The sequence below is a fragment of the Neoarius graeffei genome, chromosome 28, assembly GCF_027579695.1.
Source record: "Neoarius graeffei isolate fNeoGra1 chromosome 28, fNeoGra1.pri, whole genome shotgun sequence".
Taxonomy (NCBI): Eukaryota; Metazoa; Chordata; class Actinopteri; order Siluriformes; family Ariidae; genus Neoarius; species Neoarius graeffei.
The window spans coordinates 13,649,621-13,671,053 of record NC_083596.1 but is presented as its reverse complement, the minus strand read 5'-3'; positions in this window follow the sequence as shown (position 1 = coordinate 13,671,053).

Here is a 21,433-nt window from a genome sequence, read left to right as displayed (position 1 = left end):
GGGCTATTCTCTCTCTCTCTCTCTCACTTTGCACCATTACACAATAAATATTCACAGTGAAAATATTTTGTAAGCGCGTTTCATGAACCAAGTTATAGGATTTGTTGACAACTCGCATCGAGTTCGTTACACTTCTACCCGGCGTGAAGCACATGTGGTTGTGACGTCATCGTAAACAAATCCGTTCTACTCATCCAGACGACTTCGCAACGGCGCCGTTGCCAGATCTTTCCACTCTGGAACCCGTTCTCAAAAGATTTCGTTTTGGGGCACCCAAAATGCCGGTGCCGTGTGGACGCCAGGCCGAAACGATAAACAATTGTATCGGATTCACCTGAATCCGTTGCCGTGTGGACAGGGCCTGAGTTTCTGGAGCATCACATTTGTGGGGTCGATTAAATGCTCAAAATGGCCAGAAAAATGTCTTGACTATATTTTCTATTCATTTTACAACTTATGGTGGTAAATTAAAGTGTGACTTTTCATGGAAAACACAAAATTGTCTGGGTGACCCCAAACTTTTGAACAGTAGTGTATATTTTACACAGCATCTCAAATTTTTTGGAATTGGGGTTATAGCACTCTAAAAGAGTTTTTGAGTTTCTTCCACTGGTAGGAACCCTGAAGATTCTCTGTCGAACCGTACAACAAGGATTTTCCATTCCAAAAAGTCAAAAACTAGTAGAACCTTTTTAGAAAGGTACAACCATTAATCATCCAAACAATGTGTGGTGTGGTCTTTTTCATTATATATTACGTATCCTTTTCTGAACTATTGCTGCTCTCAAAGATATTTATCGAAATTATGAAAAAACAAACACTCTTATCTCAAAATGAAAGTACTCCACCTGCCAGCCAAGGTTCAGATAAAAAGCTTTTAAACAGTAATAAAAGTTACTAACTCTCTACTGCTCCCTCGTTCCTGCTTTCCTTCCTCTCACTTCATGTCTAGCATTTACTAACCAAATCCCTGCTGGTCCATGAAAGAGCCTATTCTGCACATCAAAAACCTGTTGCCATGGAATTCATTTGAATCAATGTCCTTCCTCACCAAATTGAAGATTAAATATTAATCCTTAAAGCACGACCGACCAGACAGTGCCGATTCCTGATCCCCCAACCCACAGCAAAGTTACAGACAGCCACAGAAACAGATAAAGAAAAAAACAAATAAACAAACAAAAAGAGAAAATATTCAAATCAAGGAATGAGACAAGGAACACACAGTTGGTGCAGTATGATGCAATTCATGAAGTCTTTTTCTGTTCTTGAAATGAAACGTTCTCCAGTCCAGTCTTGTTGCTTGATTGACTTGTAATTCAACAATTCAAAATAGTGAATTAAAAGCCTAATAAAATAGCCTACATTCTGCACATACATTACGATTTCATGACCTCAATTTAGTATCTTGTTGCTTCATTAACTTGTGAGCATGAGCAGCTGTCGGAACACACACACACACACACACATATATATATATATATATATATATATATATATCTCATCTCATCTCATTATCTCTAGCCGCTTTATCCTGTTCTACAGGATCGCAGGCAAGCTGGAGCCTATCCCAGCTGACTATAGGCGAAAGGCGGGGTACACCCTGGACAAGTCGCCAGGTCATCACAGGGCTGACACATAGACACAGACAACCATTCACACTCACATTCACACCTACGGTCAATTTAGAGTCACCAGTTAACCTAACCTGCATGTCCTTGGACTGTGGGGGAAACCGGAGCACCCGGAGGAAACCCACGCGGACACGGGGAGAACATGCAAACTCCGCACAGAAAGGCCCTTGCCGGCCACGGGGCTCGAACCCGGACCTTCTTGCTGTGAGGCGACAGCGCTAACCACTACACCACCGTGCCGCCCAATATATATATATATATATATATATATATATATATATATATATATATATATATATATATATATATATATATATGGCGGCACGGTGGTGTAGTGGTTAATAATGGTGTAGTGGTTAATATATATATATATTGGGCAGCACGGTGGTGTAGTGGTTAGCGCTGTCGCCTCACAGCAAGAAGGTCCGGGTTCGAGCCCCGGGGCCGGCGAGGGCCTTTCTGTGCGGAGTTTGCATGTTCTCCCCGTGTCCGCGTGGGTTTCCTCCGGGTGCTCTGGTTTCCCCCACAGTCCAAAGACATGCAGGTTAGGTTAACTGGTGACTCTAAATTGACCGTAGGTGTGAATGGTTGTCTGTGTCTATGTGTCAGCCCTGTGATGACCTGGCGACTTGTCCAGGGTGTACCCCGCCTTTCGCCCATAGTCAGCTGGGATAGGCTCCAGCTCACCTGCGACCCTGTAGAACAGGATAAAGCGGCTACAGATAATGAGATGAGATGAGCTTATTAATGAGACACATGAGAAACATTGGGTTTGTAAATCATCAGAACTAGGTTATAAATCTCGACTTAGAAATTTGTTAAAACATTTCACAACACAAAGAATGAATTTTATCAAGCATAAAATGATACAAACGGAGATATGTTTACTGCTGACTGTGCAGACATATTGTCGTGACATCAGGCGTCATGAGTTTATGTCAGAGAACTCCGGCTTGGTGGATTTTGTTTGAGTTCCTGGCTGAGTTGAATGGCTCATAGATTTACATAGAAGACTAGATGCCTCGTCCCCGTTGCCCGTCAACGAAGTCGAACGTCCGCACATGGCGGCCATCTTACCTCAGACAGCTGGCTTACCCATTACATTGTGTTGGTAGCGATATGTACTTTTCAGATGACCGTAACTTCCTCAAATTTCAATCGATATTCAAACGGTTTGGTTTGTTATATAAAAAAACAAACGGAAGTATGTATTTATGATATTAATGATGAATAATCATTTTATGTTTTAAAAAAATACGCATAGCTTGGCGAAAATATTTCAGTATACTACAGACTGTAATTCCTATGCTGTGAGAAGCCTAACACTGCATACTTATGGATAACTGCGGCCTTAGGACAAATAACCATACAATTTATTTCCAATTTTTAGTGAAAATATTTTTACATGTGATAGGGCCGTAGGGGAAGCTAAAGTTAAATAAACAGCTTACTCACTTCTGAAACTTCAGAAATACTTCATCCACCTCAAAAACCTAATGCACTCACATCATAGCATAATAACAAATGTAAACTCACATCATAGCATAATAACAAATGTAAACTCACATCATAGCATAATACCAAATGCACTGCCCGAGTAAGTAATAGTATAAAACAGTGACAGCGACTCACGGTAGTTTGTGACAAAAAAAGCATTTAATTAAATCACATGTGGTTATACTTCCAAGGATAAAAAGATATCTTTACATTTACAAAAAGAACATTCAAAGCTGATTATCATGTCAAAGTCAATATATGTTAGCACAGAAGATTGAAATTTCATTTGACTAGGCTCCAATGTGCAATTAAAATAAAACTAAACATACTGATATAAACATCTACAATTAAAACACACACAGACACACACATCATCTTGTCATCAAAGTCAGTACTTTGATTTCCTGTAAATCATAATGTGAGTGCTGGGCTGTGCTGTGCTTGCGTAAGTCTTCATACCCTTTGTCTGTGGTAAGATGGCCGCCCTGTGCGGACGTTCTGGAATACGCGGTGAGGAATCTAGTCTTCTATGTAAATCTATGGAATGGCTGCTCCATCTCCATTACACTTTTCCATGTCAGAGTTTAGTTTTTACAAGTTTTGAGTACAAGTGATTTCAACATTAAGTAGCCAACTTTGAATAAGGTCTAGTGTTGGGTGTATTTGTACAATTCCCATGTATCACCTTATACCCACAGTCACATGCGATTTTTTTTTTTTATCTGTGACTACCCTTATCAAAAAGAAGTATACTTTAAGTTCATTTTATCAAGTATACTTAAGTAAAGTTAAAGTATATTTCCTTAAGTATACTTTTGTGTACCAAGTATACGGATATCAGTGTACTTCCAGTATACTTGTAAGTAAATTAATCTAATACTTCTTGGGACTAACTATAAAAAGTATACTTTAAGTCTAAGAGAAGTAAACTCTGAGTATACAACTAGTATTTTTTTATTTTGTACTGCAAGTATACCACAAGTAAACTTATATACTAATAGTTTACTAGTCCTATACTTGTAGTCCACTCTTTAGTTTACAAAAGCATGCTTCATAGTCTACTGGAAATATACTATGAGTTTACTTGTTTTATACTTCTAGTCCACTTTTTAGTTTATAAAAGTATACTTTATAGCATATTGGAAATATACTATTAGCTACTGGTTATATACTTCTAGTCCACTTTGTAGTTTTGAAGTCTACTGCACTTACCCTTCTAGGTATATTATTAGTTTTCTAGCCCTAACCCTTACCTCATGTACACTACCAGTACACAACTTAAGTGTTTTGTACCTTAAGTTACAATGAAGTTATAAAGGTAAGAATTCACAAAATAACAATAGATACTCAGGATTAAGAACATATTCATTTTCTTTCAAAATCAAAATTTAAAGCAACACTGTATTAAATGCCAAAGTATAAAAACATGGCAATGACAACTGAAATTGACATCCAAGCTTTAAAGAAAAAGAAATTAAAAAAAAAATTATAATTATCCCACTCAGGAGAAATTAAAAAAAAAAAAAAACTTATATGGAACCACAGACATATCTAACAGTCAACAATGCTGAAGCACAACTACAGGGCGAGTATACTTAAACATAAGGCTGAAATATTTTAATACTTTATTACACTTTTGTTAAGTATATCTTGATCAAAAGTTTAAGTATAAGCTTAATACACAGTACTTAGACTTTTCTATATACTTTTCAATATAAGCCAAGTATACTTACACTACCATTCAAAAGTTTGGGGTCACTTTGAAATTTCCTTATTTTTGAAAGAAAAGCACTGTTCTTTTCAATGAAGATCACTTTAAACTAATCAGAAATCCACTCTATACATTGCTAATGTGGTAAATGACTATTCTAGCTGCAAATGTCTGGTTTTTGGTGCAATATCTCCATAGGTGTATAGAGGCCCATTTCCAGCAACTCTCACTCCAGTGTTCTAATGGTACAATGTGTTTGCTCATTGCCTCAGAAGGCTAATGGATGATTAGAAAACCCTTGTACAATCATGTTAGCACAGCTGAAAACAGTTGAGCTCTTTAGAGAAGCTATAAAACTGACCTTCCTTTGAGCAGATTGAGTTTCTGGAGCATCACATTTGTGGGGTCGATTAAATGCTCAAAATGGCCAGAAAAATGTCTTGACTATATTTTCTATTCATTTTACAACTTATGGTGGTAAATAAAAGTGTGACTTTTCATGGAAAACACAAAATTGTCTGGGTGACCCCAAACTTTTGAACGGTAGTGTAGGTACAACTTTATTAAGTATATCTCTGATAAGTTAAGTTAAAGTCCTTCCCGCACCATGTGGCGCATCGGGCAGCGCCGATCTCCATTTCCCTCAGCCTCTCACATAGCTAGGGTTACGGTGGGGGGCTAGTCCTCTGGTAACCACGAGAGTTTAACTCCCCACTCACATCTGCAGCGTGCCTTGCCAGATGGTAGTAGGTACCATTTTTATGACTGTATTTGGTATGACCCTACCGTGAATAGAACTCACGATCTCCCAAGCAAGAGGCGGACACGCTACCACTAGGCCACTAGCCAGTCATATCTCTGATAAGGAAACAAAAATTAAACTGAAAGCATACGCTCTTATTTTTAGTTTAAAAGAAGTATCCTAGAAGCACACTTGAATAAACTTCTTTTTTTGTAAGGGTATTTGATCTACTCTCATACAGTTACTCTCAATTCATCTGTCATTTTGCACAGTCCATCAGTGGAAATGAATCATGACAGGATCACAGTTGACTAGATCTGATTTGGGTGGTGGACATTCTCCGCACAATAGCGACACATGATAGTGTATGTTTAGTTGTGTTTCGTTTGTGTGTGAATGTGTTGGGGTATTTGTTGCCAAGTGATACATACTGTGATATGATATTGTGCAAAAGTCTTAGGCTACATCCACACAACAACGGCAACGAGATTTTATTTTAAAAAAATCGCGTCCACATGGGCAACAGATCAGTAAAATATCAGGTACCGTATTTTCTGGACTATACGTCGCTCCGGAGTTTAAGTCGCATCAGCCAAAAAATGCATTATGAAGACGAAAAAAACATATATACGTCGCACCGGACTATAAGTCGCACTTTTTTGAAGGGTTATTCTATCCATAGAATCTGTGATTGTATCTGATAAGCGGCGCGTGGTTACTGCACGACTGCATTGTTTATTTAATAAACGAACAGCTGAGCAGTGATAACACGCCCTTTGCCCTGTAAGTAGCCTAGTCTGATTATTTTAAATATCTACTACTATCTTTAATACTATCACTATCGTTATTACTAATAGCCTATATTATTATTATTATAACTAATATTAGTAGCCTATTACTGATGCATTAATCAGTTTGCTTTTAGATTATTTTTACCGGTAGGGCTTATTATCGCCCCATGGCTCTTTCATCTTTGTTATTAAAGCTGTAGTCATCATCGAGGAGAGTCATTCTTCATTTTTGTCGAATTTTATTTCATTAAATCAGAGGTCAAGTAGGCTATAGGTATATCATCTCCAAAGACAACCGTCTAGTGAAAAAAAAACAACAACCGCTTTTAAATACCCTACTTAAATCCTTAAAAAGAGTAATTTAACTCATGTCTTGTGTGATCTGATCTCCAATGGTGAAATAAACCGGTTGTGATATGAGTAGTCTGTTATTTTAGAAGATAAATTTAATATATAATTTAATATATAGCCTAATAAAAATAATATTTTATAACATATCACGACATATTACTGTCTGTAACTGTTCGTCACTAAAACGTTTTCTAAGATCATAATGTCTGATATTATTATTATTTTTTTACACACACAATAAGCGCGTGTGCGTAAAGTTATAGTAAACCACCCCCCACCTTTTTTTTTTTTTTTGAGTCGCCGGACCCACCCACCTCCTGCGTTCCGGGACCTCCCACTTCACAAATTAAGCACTGCCTAAAATCATTACATAACTTATTTAAATAACTATAGCCCTATCATTAATAATAAAACACAGGTCAATCAAGTTTATCAAGCTGGCGATTTCACTCCAAATCAGCAAATCCATTGAATTCCTCATCCTCGGTGTCGCTTCTGAACAACTCTGCCAACTCCAGTGGCAGACGAAGCGCCGTTTCCTCTTCTTCTGCGTGGCTGTCGTCAGACTCAGCATCAGCTCCAGTTATTCCGCGGTGAAAAAAAATAACATATATACGTCGCACCGGAGTATAAGTCGCATGGCTAGCCGAACCATGAAAAAAAGTGCGACTTATAGTCCGAAAAATACGGTACATATGGCAACGCAACACTTGCTGAAAATGATGCAATACACATGCCACACCTCTAGGGGCGCTGTAAGACGGTCCCATCAGAGACACCAGAACAATAGAAGTAGGACGCATGCGCATAAACCCCTTCTTCTACCCGGCGTGAAGCACTCACAGGAACAAACACACAACAACAAGAAGAAGATGGCTGTGACTATGCGAGGAAATCGTGCCTTCTGTGTGTACAAATTAGTTTTATTAGTGTGCATAGTTTTATATAACTTAATTTTCTTACTGTGTGTGAACATTTTGAAAAGCATTTTTATATAATTTATATAACTTTTTATATTGTGTGTGAACATTTTGAAAAGCAGTCTTATCCAATAAAAAAAAGAAATTCAAGAAATGGTTCAGTTACTTGTTTATTTAAAAGAAAAGCTGTATACAAAAGTGAATGCAATGCAGTGGTTCATACAAAACAGCGAGAGTGCTGCTTGTTCTAGTCATGTGGTTGTGACGTCATCGTAAACAAATCCGTTCTACTCATCCAGACGACTTCGCAACGGCACTGTTGCCAGATTTTTCCACTCTGGAACCCGTTCTCAAAAAATATCGTTTTGGGGCACCCAAAACGCCGGTGCCGTGTGGACGCCAGGCCGAAACGATAAACAATTTTATCAGATTCACCTGAATCCGTTGCCGTGTGGACAGCCTCTTTGGCACATGTAAAGAAATGCTGTAGACCAAAAATGGCTTAAAAAATAATGAAATTAAATATTTCAACATTAAAAAAATACAGTAAGCAGTAAGCCATAATAAATGAAACAAAGTCAGTATTTGGTGTGAGACGACCCTTTGCTTAAAAAAAAAAAGTAGTCTGAGGTGCAGTAAGTGCAGTTTTATAAGAAAATGAGCTGTAGGTTTTACTGAGCATCTTACAGAACCAGCCCCAGTTCTTCTGGACACTTTGACTGTCACACTCGCTTCTTCATTTTGCACCAAAACCTTCAAAAGTAGCCTTCATTATATTTTCTTTTCTAATTTGAAAAGTGCTCTCTTATGTAATATGCTGCTCAGATACAAACATTTTTTCCCCTGTAATATTTAATTCTGTGCTGGAAAACGAATGTTTGGACTCTAAAATGTTTTTGTACTGACTCGATAATGTAGAAGTCATAAAATAGAAATCTGTTCAAAGTTTGTATGAAAAAAAAAAGGGTGCCTAAGACTTTTGCACAGTACTGAATACCGTAACTAAATACCAGTACTGAATTTGGTTACCATTGCCCAGGTACCAAAAGTACCAAATACAGACCAAATAATGCAGACTAGTCAAATTAGTCAAGCTGTCAAAGAATCATCACATTCATCAAGTCGTACATGAGCTGATAGCTGAGTCGGCTATACAGTAAGCCATGTAGGACGAGATTGAGTGGAATAACTGTTTTATTCTATCCACATTCACTGGATTTTGAGAAACAGAGCATTTATATTTTTATTTTTTGCAAATTCGATAAATAAAAGCTTTATACAAATCGTCAGACAGAGTCATTTCCTCTTAGAACGTATTAAAAACCTTTCGATGGCTGCACGAATTGACTTTAGTGTTATTTTTTTGTCGAAAGTGCCGTCTTGCTGTCGTGCCGAGGTATAGAACAGCTTTAGGCATTTATTTAATTCTTCCTTGGACATTTCAGTTCTGTAATTTTCAAACTTCTTTGAGCTTCAGAACCAGTCTAAAAAAATTCAACAAAATTTTAATGCTTAAAGATGAATGTGAACAAACCAGCGAAATGACAGGAGCAATTTGTGAAAAATGTGATAATAATAATTCTTGAAAAATAAAAAAAGATATCTTCTTACCATCAAATACTTTCATTACATACTTTGTTGCTCTTTTTGTTTTCGAGCAGTTTTTATTTTGTCCTCGGTTTGTTCAGCATTTTGTTTTTCTCTCCTCACGGTATATGAGCTGATAGCCTAGCAGTAGAGCAGCCAATCAGAGCACACGATTGCTCATAGTTAGTGAATGTCTCATCTCATCTCATTATCTCTAGCCGCTTTATCCTGTTCTACAGGGTCGCAGGCAAGCTGGAGCCTATCCCAGCTGACTACGGGCGAAAGGCGGGGTACACCCTGGACAAGTCGCCAGGTCATCACAGGGCTGACACATAGACACAGACAACCATTCATACTCACATTCACACCTATGGTCAATTTAGAGTCACCAGTTAACCTAACCTGCATGTCTTTGGACTGTGGGGGAAACCGGAGCACCCGGAGGAAACCCACGCGGACAACATGCAAACTCCACACAGAAAGGCCCTCGCCGGCCACAGGGCTTGAACCCTGACCTTCTTGCTGTGAGGCGACAGCGCTAACCACTACACCACCGTGCCGCCCCAGTTAGTGAATGTGGATAGAATAAAAAGTGTTCTTTGGCTTGTCCGTCTGAGATTGACAGTCCCTTAAAGGTTTTATGTAGAACTCTCTAACAGAGGGTTTCCCTTACAACTAGGCTACAAGTCGATTTCCTCTAGAGAGCTTAGAGCATAACCCATTTTCATTCCGGAATAGTACTTTTTTCTTTTCCCGGCAAATTGCGATAAATATTCAGTCATGATGTGGATACTATACTTTAATGGACTGTATAGTTTCCGCTCTCAGGATGTAACTGCAGCGTCCTTGAATGCTGCATCAGTCTCAAATGTGATTAATCTGTCACTGTCATTAAGTAGGGCGACTCTGACAGTCATGCAGTACCCAAGCAAATTTCACATTGAAGCAAATTATACACATCTCTGCTCATCTTTCCTTGCATCCTTTTCCCCCCTCTGCATCTCTCAATCATGTCACTTTAGCCTTTCTTTCAAACAACTCTGGGTTCAAAGCTGGGAGCTGGCTGCGATTTTAATTCAGGAGTCACGGTTCTTTCGCGTTCTACACTTCTGTGATAAGAAATTTTTAATGGGATTTTTTTTTTTGCAAGCTAGGCAAATCATCTCATTCATCTCATCTCATTATCTCTAGCCGCTTTATCCTGTTCTACAGGGTCGCAGGCAAGCTGGAGCCTATCCCAGCTGACTACGGGCGAAAGGCGGGGTACACCCTGGACAAGTCGCCAGGTCATCACAGGGCTGACACATAGACACAGACAACCATTCACACTCACATTCACACCTACGGTCAATTTAGAGTCACCAGTTAACCTAACCTGCATGTCTTTGGACTGTGGGGGAAACCGGAGCACCCGGAGGAAACCCACGCGGACACGGGGAGAACATGCAAACTCCACACAGAAAGGCCCTCGCCGGCCCCGGGGCTCGAACCCAGGACCTTCTTGCTGTGAGGCGACAGCGCTAACCACTACACCACCGTGCCGCCCTCTAGGCAAATCAATTTCTTAAATTTATTCAATTAATTTTTCATTCATAGACTCATTATTTGCTTCAAATTTTAATCAGCATAAATGAACAAATTCACAAACACACATTTCCAGTGGTCTGCAGGGCCCAAGGTGGTATTTTTGTTGCAGGACCTAGAGAATGTGGCTTGTGCATGGTGTGTGCACAAAAATAAACTGTAGAACATAACCAGAGTATGAATGACACGACAGGAAATTAAGCAATTTTTAATACAACTTCAGATCAGAAAAAGGTTGGGACGGTACGTTGAAATTAAAACTGAAAACAATCTTTGACCTTTATTGCACTCAGAACAATACAACAGCACACTATTTGATGTTTTATCTCGTGAATTTTATTGATTTTCAAAATAAACACATTTCAATTTTGATTCTTGCAACACATTTAAAAAAAAAACAAAAAGTTGGGATGGTAAAGCATTTACCACTTTATAATGTTGTCATTCAGGTTTCAGGTGTTATTTTGTCCCATTCTTCCTGCAAACGGGTCTTTTAAAGCTAGACTGCCTTTCAGATTTTTCAAGTGTAGGTCATAAAAAGAATTTTCCCCGACACCTGATTATTTTTGTTTAGTGGACCAAAAGCTACTGAATTCAAATCACAGACTTCCAATTTTATTAGTTTTTTAAAAATATAACAATTAATGAATTTAGAGCCATGTGACCCTAAATTCTCTGCTATTTTTTCCTGCTTCACCATGACCCAATTCAAGATACTACGTCATGCATCACGTGGTAGGGTTTTCCCCTTTCGCGCAAGGCATTGTGGGATACAAGTTTGAAACAGGAGAGGAAAATGGAGGACGTAAGTATGCGAATGGAACGTGAAAGACCGACTACAGTAATGAAAAGAAAGCGAGAAGAAAAGACGTTATGTTATATACGAAGGAAAGGAAACGCAGGACCAAACTAATAAATATCGGCGGTCAGCGAGCACCTCGGTGTGATCAGCTGTTTGTTTAGCGACAAAATGATGTAACTCATACATGTCAACCTTTGGTCAATCAAACCTGTATAACCAACCTCCAAAATCCGTATTTCCCTTATAAAATCCGTATAAGATGCAAATTAAAATAATTTACCTAAAATTTGAATGATAATTAACAATGATATATCCCAGTTACTTTTTATTCAATATTAATAACAATAAACCTTCAGAATGAATAAAAAGTATTTTTCCAGTCTCACCTGTGAAAGGTAATCCCATGTGATCTCGTTTGGACGGTAAACCTGTTGGTACAGTTAAACGCAGCACATGAATGAGGCATCTTTATTCTCGGCTACTGTCTAGACGCTATACCAGAGACGGTTGAAGAATCTCCACTTTGCCACATCCAATATGGATGACGTATGATTCTACGCAGAAGGCGGCGTCTATGTTTATATGTCTATGACTTCACGGTTGGCGGGATTCTCGCAATGCGGTGTGCGCATGATCAAAAGTGGAACGAAGTCTCGCTACCACAAGATAACGCGCGATTTCATAAGACTCTTTACTGGCTGTCTGTGCTGTACAGTACGTTTATCATCGTGGGAATTGATTATAGCTCTAAATAAATATTGAAGTTTTTTTAAAGAATCCGTATAACTTTATTTATACGCCCGTATACTACGTTTATTGAATCAAATCCGTATAAAATACGGACATTCCGTGTAGGTTGACATGTATGTGTAACTGTCAGTGCACGGTCAAAGGTAAACCTGTGCACGCACACACACACACACACGGACTTCCTCTGTCTGCTTGATTGCGCGAAGCGAGCGATTTCATGCGTATTATTTGCTCGGGAATCCCCTCAAATGAAATAACTTCCCAGCCACAGAATGGTCTGATATTTTGTGAGATATTACAGAAATAATCATATATCACAATGACCACATTTCAGAGGGAACTAAATTTCACCGATTTTATGAAATCGAAAGGCCGTCGAGCTTTAAGGTGTGCAACAGTCATTATCATATTTTTTGTTTCAAAATTCTCCACACATTCTCTATTGGGGACAGAAGGGACAGGAACCCTCTTCTTCCACAGCCATGCCTTTATAATGTGTGTAGAGTGTGGTTTTGCATTGTCTTGCTGAAATATCCCTGGAAAAGATGATGTCTGGCAGCATGGTGGTGTAGTGGTTAGCACTGTCGCCTCACAGCAAGAAGGTCCGGGTTTGAGCCCCGTGGCCGGCGAGGGCCTTTCTGTGCGGAGTTTGCATGTTCTCCCCGTGTCCGCGTGGGTTTCCTCCGGGTGCTCCGGTTTCCCCCACAGTCCAAAGACATGCAGGTTAGGTTAACTGGTGACTCTAAATTGCCCGTAGGTGTGAATGTGAGTGTGAATGGTTGTCTGTGTCTATGTGTCAGCCCTGTGATGACCTGGCGACTTGTCCAGGGTGTACCCCGCCTTTCGCCCATAGTCAGCTGGGATAGGCTCCAGCTTGCTTGCGACCCTGTAGAAGGATAAACCGGCTACAGATAATGAGATGAGATGAAGATGTTGTCTTGAAGGGAGCATATGTTTCTCCAAAAAAAACCTCAATGTACTTTTCTGCATTAATGCTCCATCACAGAAGTGTAAGTTACTTTGCCAAGGGCACTGACACAACCCCATACTGTACCATGACAGACTCTGGTTTACAGACTTGTTTCTGGTAACAGTCTGGATAATCCTTTTCGCCTTTGGTCCGGACCACACTGCATCCATTTCTTTCAAAAAACACCAGGACTTGAATTTCCATAGCTATAGACCCTTTTCACGTGACGTCACGACAGACGCGGCCGCCATTTTGGACATGTACTACCAGTAGTCTACCACAGCCAACAACGAGGAATGACGGCAAAGCATCGAAAGGAATATAGCCATCAAAGAAAGTTTTTACTTTCAGCAAGACTTCCATCATGCCATTATATTGTTGTGCACCTGGATGTAGTAACCATCAACACACAAGGCAAGATTTATCATTTTATCGGATCCCGACAGATGCTGACCGACGGAGAAGATGGATGGTCTCTAAAATATTGGCAAAATGATGTTTATTGATACAGCAATCGTGTGTAACGGGAAGCATTTGCATATCCGAAGTGTTGTGTTTACATCAAAGATAAAATAAACCGATATGACAACGACTGCTGCTGCCAGGTTGGGGACACAAACTAGTAGAAAGGAAGTGTGCCAACAGTGCCAACACACTTCCTTTGTGGTCGATTCTGCTTTAAGGTAAGATGCATTTAATTATTCGTCTGCTGTGGGTTTGGAATCGGTAGCCTGACCGATTCGTTCATGTTTGTGGTGCCATTTGTTTGTTGACGCGTGTTGAAATGGAAGATTGGTTGTTGACATGATTTCCAGTGATGCTTTGGTGCTGCTGTGGATCAGATGTGTTGAGTAGCCTGACTGGTTTTTTTTTTCTTTCATGTGGTATCATTGTTGACGCGAGGTTGTTTTTTGAACATGCCAATGCGGACACGATTTCCCCTGATGAGTTATGACTTCAGACGCGATGCGTGTGTGGAGGTGTGGAGTCCACGTGATATGTGCGTAAGATAGGCTTCTCATGTGTTTGGAGATCCGCGCTCTGAGACAAGCGCAACCACACACCCCCAAGGGAAAAAAGGGACCCCCCGAAAATATCGGCATAGTTCGAACACTGGGTTGGAGAAAGTAATGGCAAATAGTGAGTGCACAAACCATAGAAGGTAAACTGTACACAGCGCCAGGGCAGTGTGATGGTATGTCTACTTTTAGATTGTGTTAGCTTATCAATGAACACACTCGTCACTCGACGAGTTTCACGTCTTTACAACGGATACTTAAATGTGTGTTAGGTATTATTGTTGCAGTCTAAGCAGTCATTGTAGCAGCTAGATGAGCGACAACCGAAAGGGTCTGTGCCATAAACCGTTATTTCTTCATGTCCAAAATGGCGGTCGCGTTTACGAACGTCACGTGAGTGAAAAGGGTCTATAGGCATGTTCACATTACCATTTCCATGTCCATAGATGTCAATATTTCTGAATTTACAGTGGTGCTTAAAAGTTTGTGAACCCTTTAGAATTTTCTATATTTCTGCAAAAATATGGCATAAAACATCCTCAGATTTTCACACAAGTCCTAAAAGTAGATAAAGAGAACCCAGTTAAACAAATGAGACAAAAATATTATACTTGGTCATTTATTTATTGAGGAAAATGATCCAATATTACATATCTGTGAGTGGCAAAAGTATGTGAACCTTTGCTTTCAGTATCTGGTGTGACCCCCTTGTGCAGCAATAACTGCAACTAAATGTTTCCGGTGTCTGTTGATCAGTCCTGCACACCGGCTTGGAGGAATTTTAGCCCGTTCCTCCGTACAGAAGAGCTTCAACTCTGGGATGTTGGTGGGTTTCCTCACATGAACTGCTCGCTTCAGGTCCTTCCACAACATTTCGATTGGATTAAGGTCAGGACTTTGACTTGGCCATTCCAAAACATGAACTTTATTCTTCTTTAACCATTCTTTGGTAGAACGACTTGTGTGCTTAGGGTCGTTGTCTTGCTGCATGACCCACCTTCTCTTGAAATTCAGTTCGTGGACAGATGTCCTGGCATTTTCCTTTAGAATTCCCTGGTAAAATTCAGAATTCATTGCTCCATCAATGATGGCAAGCCGTCCTGGCCCAGATGCAGAAAAACAGGGCCAAACCATGATACTACCACCACCATGTTTCACAGATGGGATAAGGTTGTTATACTGGAATGCAGTGTTTTCCTTTCTCCAAACTTAACGCTTCTCATTTAAACCAAATTGTTCAATTTTGGGCTCAGCCATCCACAAAACATTTTTCCAATAGCCTTCTGGCTTTTCCATGCGATCTTTAGCAAACTGCAGACAAGCAGCAAGTTTTTTTGGAGAGCAGTGGCTTTCTCCTTGCAACCCTGCCATGCACACCATTGTTGTTCAGTGTTCTCCTGATGGTGGACTCATGAGCATTAACATTAGCCAATGTGAGAGAGGCCTTCAGTTGCTTAGAAGTTACCCTGGGGTCCTTTGTGACCTCGCCAACTATTACACGCCTTGCTCTTGGAGTGATCTTTGTTGGTCGACCACTCCTGGGGAGGGTAACAATGGTCTTGAATTTCCTCCATTTGTACACAATCTGTCTGACTGTGGATTGGTGGAGTCCAAACTCTTTAGAGATGGTTTTGTAACCTTTTCCAGCCTGATGAGCATCAACAACGCTTTTTCTGAGGTCCTCAGAAATCTCCTTTGTTCGTGCCATGATACACTTCTACAAACATGTGTTGTGAAGATCAGACTTTGATAGATCCCTGTTCTTTAAATAAAACAGGGTGCCCACTCACACCTGATTTGTCATCCAATTGATTGAAAACACCGGACTCTAATTTCACCTTCAAATTAACTGCTAATCCTAGAGGTTCACATACTTTTGCCACTCACAGATATGTAATATTGGATCATTTTCCTCAATAAATAAATGACCAAGTATCATATTTTTGTCTAATTTGTTTAACTGGGTTCTCTTTATCTACTTTTAAGACTTGTGTGAAAATCTGAGGATGTTTTGGGTCATATTTATGCAGAAATATAGAAAATTCTAAAGGGTTCACAAACTTTCAAGCACCACTGTAAATCCTAAAAAGACCATTAAAAGTAAATGATGGACTACAAATGGAATGTACCTCACATACTGTACAGCACAGCAGCCAGCAGATCATTATTTTTTTTTTCTATTATAAACTCATGCTCTGTGATCAATAACACAATAATTTATCATATATATATATATATATATATATATATATATATATATATATATATATATATATATATATATATATACTCCAACAGATCAGCCAAGTTTTTCGTTGCTGCTTTCTGCCATGGGAAAAATATATATTTCCATCCCTCACATCCTGTCAGAAATTCTCACTGGTTAACTGAGTGATGTTTAATTAGTCATATGACAAAGTGCACTCAGAGTAACATTAGTTTGTGATCTACAGTAACATAAAAATAATGATTCAAAGAAAGATATTTCGAGTTCTTTGTACAGAACTCGAAATATCTTTACATATCTTACAGAAATATCTCAACATCCTTTTTTTTTTGTTATAATCTTAGCTGATAGTCAGTTCAGAGCTTGATCGATTGCTCCTTTTGCCTACCCTTTGAGACAGCTCAGCTTGTTCAGTCAATTAATCATAGGCTAAATTAAAGTCCCAGGGAAGCAAAATCTGTGATTTCTTTCTAATGGCATTGATGTTGGTCACAATCTGCAGTGCAAAGGTGACTTTCCTTCATCTACATATCCTTTTACAGAACTTTCTGCCTTTGAGGCAATTAAGCTCACAGAAACTTCACCATCACCAATCACAAGCCTGATGTTTAGAGCTTAAAAATACCACTCGCCAAATGAGGGTAATTTGGCACTGGCAGGGAGCTCTGTTAATTTACCAGACACTTGGGCGCTCCTCATCAGAAGTCCAAGTATTATATTGTCAATAAGTGTAGCTTGTCTCCCTGTGCACACACTTTCTTTCAATTTGGCTTTGATATGACCCAGCTAATGATATCATGGATGCACACACACACACACACACACACACACACAACATTGAGCAATGTTTTGACTAGTTACTGGGTACGTAAACTAGCTACGGTGGCTGAGGAACTACAAAGTTATTTTCAAGCCCAAATGATGAAGCTGAGAAAAACTAAACTCGTGAGTAACAGCTAAACTTGTAGGCAAAAGTTTACTGAGTAAAAGCTAAACTCATCTCATTATCTCTAGCCGCTTTATCCTGTTCTACAGGGTCGCAGGCAAGCTGGAGCCTATCCCAGCTGACTACGGGCGAAAGGCGGGGTACACCCTGGACAAGTCGCCAGGTCATCACAGGGCTGACACATAGACACAGACAACCATTCACACTCACATTCACACCTACGCTCAATTTAGAGTCACCAGTTAACCTAACCTGCATGTCTTTGGACTGTGGGGGAAACCGGAGCACCCGGAGGAAACCCACGCGGACAACATGCAAACTCCGCACAGAAAGGCCCTCGCCGACCACGGGGCTCGAACCCGGACCTTCTTGCTATGAGGCGACAGCGCTAACCACTACACCACCGTGCCGCCTCCCTAAAACCTAACCGAGTAAATAAAAAAAGCAGTCACACTTTATTTTAATGAACACATATTAGGATGTAATTCAGGCTTGTAGTACTCGAGTCCGACTCGTGCCCTAATTTTAAGGACTCGTGACTCGACTTGGACTTGAACACTGATGACTCGGACTGGGACTCGGACTCGTGCATTAACTGTTTTAACTTTTACTTGGGTAGCATGCTAGCATGTTAGGTAGGGGCTGTAGTGTTACAAGTAAGGAATAAAATACAATGGGGCATGCTGTTCTCGGAAAATATCAACCAGGCTTGTAGTACTCAAGTCCGACTCGTGCCGTAATTTTAAGGGCTCGTGACTTGACTTGGACTTGAGCATTGATGACTCGGACTGGGACTCGGACTCGTGCATTAACTGCATTCGGACTCGTAAATTGGAGATGAGGACTCTGATTTTTCTTTATTTTTTGTAACATGCCATAATAATTTGGCATAAGATATTTGTATCTACATTAATTTTTGTACTAATTTCGTGTAAGTGTGTCACACCTGCGCGACTTGGCGCGTGCATCAGATAGACTCTTGGGTGCGCTCTGGACAGTGAGTGCGCCAAGCGGACTCTTGCACACGCGCTGTAAACGACTCACATCTGCACAGGATTAAGGCGCAATCAGCGCGCCTGTATAAAAACTGTGAAAATGCACTTACTTTGTGAAGTATTGAGTTGCATTCCTGACACGTTACTGAGCCTTATTTCCTTGTTTGGTTTCCTGATCCCTAGTTTCCCGTTACTCATCTTTGATTCTACCGAGTCTACAATAGCCTGTTTGTGCTTCATTTGACCTATCGCCTGTTTCACCGTTTTACGATTTTCCCTGCCGTTCTGGATTGTTTACCTGTCTTCACTTATATTGATAAACACACCTTCTGCACTTACATCCATCTCCCAACCATCTCTAACAGAATACTTCACACTCCCTGACAAAGAGAAGCACATTCACCTGTTCATACGTCATGTTCAGGAACAAACTAATGTTAATGGCTCTGAAACAGCCACCGTCAAATGGTGCAGATGGAGTCTTGTTCTCGGACTCGACTCAGATCAATAGTGGACTCGACTCGAAATTTTCTTTCATGACTTGGACTTGATTCAGACTTGAACACTGGGGACTCAAGACTGGACTCGGACTTGAGGTTTCATGACTCAACTGCAACACTGGTGTAATTAAGATCTTGTTCTTTGTTTAATATAAAATGCAAATGAGACACCTGTAAATGTAAATTCACGATGAATTAGACTTTCTTGAAAATGACTAATAAATGCATTATTAGTTGTGATAAATTATTAAATGACCTCGTTACGCAGGGGTGGCACGGTGGTATAGCGGTTAGCGCTGTCGCCTCACAGCAAGAAGGTTCTGGGTTTGAGCCCAGCGGCCGACGGGGGCCTTTCTGTGGGGAGTTTGCATGTTCTCCCCATGTCTGCATGGGTTTCCTCTGGGTGCTCCGGTTTCCCCCACAGTCCAAAGACATGCAGGTTAGGCTAATTGGTGGCTCTAAATTGATCATAGGTGTGAATGTGAGTGTGAATGGTTGTCTGTGTCTATCAGTGCGTTTACATGCACATAGAGAAAATTGAATTTCTGCCGTAGCTCGACTGAAATCGAAGTTCTAAATGCCATGGAAACACCTTAGCACGGCTGAAATCGAACCGAACTGGATTTCTCGTAATCAAGCTACGCGACCTAGATTATGCGACTGTAGCTGAGCTACTTAGTGCATGTAAACCCTGTCGAGCTACTTACTTCAGCACTACCCCTTCCGGAAGTGACGAGTGACGAGACCACAAGCGGGAAACACAACAGCCTCGGTCGGCATGACAACAGTAGTAGTAGCGAGCAGCAGAAGTAGTCAGGAGGAACAAGGAGAACGAACGTCGTCGTTCTTCTTGTGAACACAGAACTGATAACTTTCTTTATACTCTTGAATAGCTCTTCTTCATGACGACAACCGGAAGTGTACCAACATGATGGGGCGTGTAGCGCCACCTGTGGCTCGGGTGCACAATGTACCTCACACAATAGCTCGATTTCCTTGTGTGCATGTAGGATTGGATTTCTCTAGCACCCCTCCTGGGACCCTTAGCTCGATTACCGACAGTAGCTCGATTTGGATGTGCATGTAAACGCACTGTATGTGTCAGTCCTGTGATGACCTGGCGACTTGTCCAGGGTGTACCCCGCCTTTCGCCCGTAGTCAGCTGGGATAGGCTCCAGCTTGCCTGCGACCCTGTAGAACAGGATAAGCAGCTACAGGTAATGGATGAATGGATGGGACCTCATTACACAAACAGCTGAGCATGAACTTATCTGATTTCAATACACTAATCTTATTCCTATAAAATTAACAACATGTTATACCTGCATGTTCAGGTGACTTCTGAAGGCACTAATGCTACAATACATGTCCCATATTATAGTATTCATATACATTTCAATATTAATTCTTTTAAATTAAAATTTAAATCCTGTTATGTTTATGCCCTACAGTGTTATTTTTCATCAGGGATAAGACAATTGTTATTTCAGCTTTGGTTGCTTCAGTTTTGTGGATGCAACATAAGGCGGGTTTCCATTCAGCTGCTTCATGTGCAATTTGAAATTGTGAACTGAAAAGCGAATAATGAAAACACATACACTACCGTTCAAAAGTTTGGGGTCACCCAGACAATTTTGTGTTTTCCATGAAAAGTCACACTTTTATTTCCCACCATAAGTTGTAAAATGAATAGAAAATATAGTCAAGACATTTTTCTGGCCATTTTGAGCATTTAATCGACCCCACAAATGTGATGCTCCAGAAACTCAATCTGCTCAAAGGAAGGTCAGTTTTATAGCTTCTCTAAAGAGCTCAACTGTTTTCAGCTGTGCTAACATGATTGTACAAGGGTTTTCTAATCATCCATTAGCCTTCTGAGGCAATGAGCAAACACATTGTACCATTAGAACACTGGAGTGAGAGTTGCTGGAAATGGGCCTCTATACACCTATGGAGATATTGCACCAAAAACCAGACATTTAGTAGAATTTAGCTAGAATAGTCATTTACCACATTAGCAATGTATAGAGTGTATTTCTGATTAGTTTAAAGTGATCTTCATTGAAAAGAAGAGTGATTTTCTTTCAAAAATATGGAAATTTCAAAGTGACCCCAAATTTTTGAACGGTAGTGTAAATTAAAACAAAACCCTTTCAAATATCACAAAAAAGCTTGTACACTCACAAAATGGCTTTTCAGATTATTCAACAGAGCAAAATTGCAAAATTGAAATGGAAACACGTTTTACGGATCTAAGTCACATGACATGATATGAAGATGAACAAAAACAATGAAAATCACTGACAACACTTATCAGGTCTTGGAGATCCATCAGCTTATTTAAATGGAAACCCAGCTTTAATCACATAACATTATACCATGGAAAAAAAAGAGCATTTGCTATTAT